This window comes from Monodelphis domestica, chromosome 5 (assembly GCF_027887165.1).
Source record: "Monodelphis domestica isolate mMonDom1 chromosome 5, mMonDom1.pri, whole genome shotgun sequence".
NCBI lineage: Eukaryota > Metazoa > Chordata > Mammalia > Didelphimorphia > Didelphidae > Monodelphis > Monodelphis domestica.
This window is the reverse complement of record NC_077231.1, coordinates 48,241,217-48,244,259: the sequence shown is the minus strand read 5'-3', so window position 1 is coordinate 48,244,259 and position 3,043 is coordinate 48,241,217. Positions and strand designations below refer to the sequence as shown.

The 3,043-nt window shown below is 39.8% G+C and overlaps 1 long non-coding RNA gene across 1 annotated transcript; it reads right to left on the bottom strand.

Moving 5' to 3' along the window:
- Window positions 1–1,465: 1,465 nt before the first annotated feature.
- On the bottom strand, window positions 1,466–2,814 carry LOC103103795 (uncharacterized). The gene is made up of 2 exons (XR_472349.2): window positions 2,694–2,814; window positions 1,466–2,261 (listed from the first exon to the last, which is right to left on the bottom strand). It is a non-coding gene; the product is annotated as an uncharacterized LOC103103795 (long non-coding RNA).
- Window positions 2,815–3,043: the final 229 nt, after the last annotated feature.

Below are 3,043 nucleotides of genomic sequence, written 5' to 3'. Positions count from 1 at the left end.
CTACAAAACCCTGGAGATGGAAATGCAAAAGACAAGGCAATATTTATTCTCAAGGAGATTACATTTTAACGAGAAAACAACGCATATAGAATGTGATAGTCAAGGAAGACCACTTTGGTCTGGAAACTCATAAGGGAGTAGAGCCAATGGATAATAATTTGGCAAGCATTACTTAGAAACAATGAATTGATTGATTGTGGCTTTTTAAAAAATGAAATCACAAGAGCTCTTTACAAATAGTTTTTAGAAATTTTGAACCCTTTTTTATTACCTTTCAGAATTCTGAGAGGGCTCAAAAGTTGACCATATTATTCTATATTTTTGTAGCCATTATTTTCTTCCCTTTATAGAAAACTTGGGCATTTGTCCTTCTCCATACTTGTGGTATAAGTCACACTCTCCAAGAATTCATTTAAAACCGAGAAATACTAAGCCAAATGGATGTTGTGCCCTATGTACTACTTAAATAGTGATAACCTGAATTCACCAAATCAATACTAAAATTGTCTTCCCCTGTCATACTAGAAAGTAAGCTCCTTGAAGGCAAGGGCTTTTTTGTTGTTTTTATACCCCCTGTTATTCTTGTAACAACACCTGTTACATTGCAGATGTTCGATAGCTTCTTCTTGAGTGAATACTTTTCAGTGAAAATTGAGCCATTTGGGAACAATCTTTCCCTTAAACATTGAAACTTTCCAAGTATATGGAGGAATTTGAATGTCTTTGTAAAAACTTAAAAATGTGATATAAGCTTATATTGAGAATGAAGGTTATTTAGGCACTTTGAAAACTTGAAAAAAATTCATCTATTTAAAGTAGGAGGCAATTCATTTCCAAGTACCCACTGAACTGTACTTCTTACCACCCAGGCATTTTTATTGCCCCATTGTGAGAAGGCATGAAGAAGTCTGAAGACTAGGGAAGAAGTGGGAAGTCACTTTTATTGCCCCAGAGTGGGAAGAAGCTGAAGAGTAGGGATTGTCTGAATGTTCACTGATCTTACCAGAGAGAGCTTGAAATCCTCAGGGCTCTGACATTTTATCATTCCATGTAACAAAAATTTAAATAATTATTTTGATTTCAACAAGCCCTTTAATACTATGCTAATTCCTCAGTGAGATCCATTACTACTCTAAAGAGAATAGACTAACCATTTTCACAAGAATAACCAAATAGCTGAAGAATTGTTGTCTAAATGCTAGGCTACAACAATCAGTTGGATGGACATTTAACTCATCAGCAGATATTTTGGACAGGCGCTGAAGATGGACAATGAATTGCTCATAGAATGGAATAGAGGCTGGCACCAAGCACTAGTTCAACTCAGACTCTACTACTACATTATTCTCTACCAGGCTGAGAGGGTCAGAAACTTTGGAGATCAGAGATGTAGTAAGCTTTAAGGCCATTCAGGTTACTCTAGGAAAAGTTTAGATCCAGTATAGGAACAAATCGAGATAGGCCATTTAATAGAAATAAAAAGATTGTAATTTAGATATAGGATAGAAAGAATATTCCAATATATTGTAGCACTTTGCTTGAGTAGACAGCTTCTCTTCCCCCTATATTGAAATGGAGGGCAGAGTATTATATATAACTCATGAGGCTTTGGGGCAAGCCGACACATATGAAGGGCTTTGGCTCCATTAAGACAGTCTCTTTATGCCCCTAGATAACCAAGAAGCTTTAACAGTATAGTCTGAGACCACCAGAACTGCATTAAGAGTTAGGTTATTTAGCCCCTAAGCCAACCAAATCTTGGGGCGAGTTTCTGGGCTTTTAAGAAAAGAACTACACCTTCAAATGTTTTTGTATAGTGGAATGATATAATGAGAGCCATGTAGGGCTCATCAATATTCCAGGTGTGGGTAAGATGATTTGAGGGGCTACAGACCAGTGAGAGAGAGAGAAGTTAGGGAGGCTTTGGCAAAAGTCCAGGGGAGAGAAATGATGGCCTGTGGAATAGGTAGATGAGAGCAGTTGATGGTGGCTGAAGCAGGAACTATGGAGAGTCTAGAGCTTGGTCAGACGTGGAAGAAGCTCTCATCTCATCTCATTCTCATCTGCTTCATCCCAGGGCCATCACTGATCCTGACTTTTGTCTTCCTACTAGATTTCCAGGTCTGGAAGAGAGAGTGAGGCTTCTGTCTCTGCAACTCTGCTCCACGTAAATCCAGTTGGTTGGTAAGTTAAGACCACACCTCTGATGCCACTGGTTCTCTTCAAAACTGACAGATGAATAACCACAATAATGGCTTGAACTACAATGATTGAAATGGTGATGAAAAGAGTGCAACATTAACATTTCAAAAAAGCTGTGCAAGTAGTACTTAAGCAACAAAATGTCAGATCTGGAAGGAACTTCCTTCCTTCCTTCCTTCCTTTCAAAAACCCTTACCTTCCATCTTAGAATCAATACTGTGTAGTAGTTCCAAAGCAGAATAATGGTTAAAGGTTAGGCAATGGGGCTCAAGTGACTTGCCCAGGGTCACACAGCAAAGAAGTGTCTGAGGCCAGATTTGGACCCAGGACCTCCCATCTCTGGGCATGGCTCTCAATCCACTGAGCCACCTAGCTGCCCCATGGAAGGAACTTTCAACAATATTTAGTGCTTCTCCTTCCCCATCTTTACCATTTTGGAAATGATAAAACTGAGGCCCAGATGGATTAGGTGATCTGCCCCAGATTCTTACCTTAAGAAATGATGAAGTCATCATTTGAACAAAGACCTCTAGATTCCCAGGTAAATGCCCTTCCTTGGCCATTTATTGGCCTTAGTGAGGGTAGAGGAGTTGGTGTGGAAGCTTCCTTGCTCTCCTGCTTCTACTTGTTTAATTGAAATCACCCTGCAGGTCATTTGGTCTGGTTCCACCTTGCCCACACACCTGTCTGCTATCAACTTTCCTAAATATAGGGTTTAAGGGCAGTTAGTTGGCACAGCGGATAGAGTGCCAGGCCTGGAGTCAGAAAGACCTGGGTTTAAATATAGCCTCAGATACTTCCTAACTGAGTGACCCTGGGCAAGTCACTTAACTCTATTTGC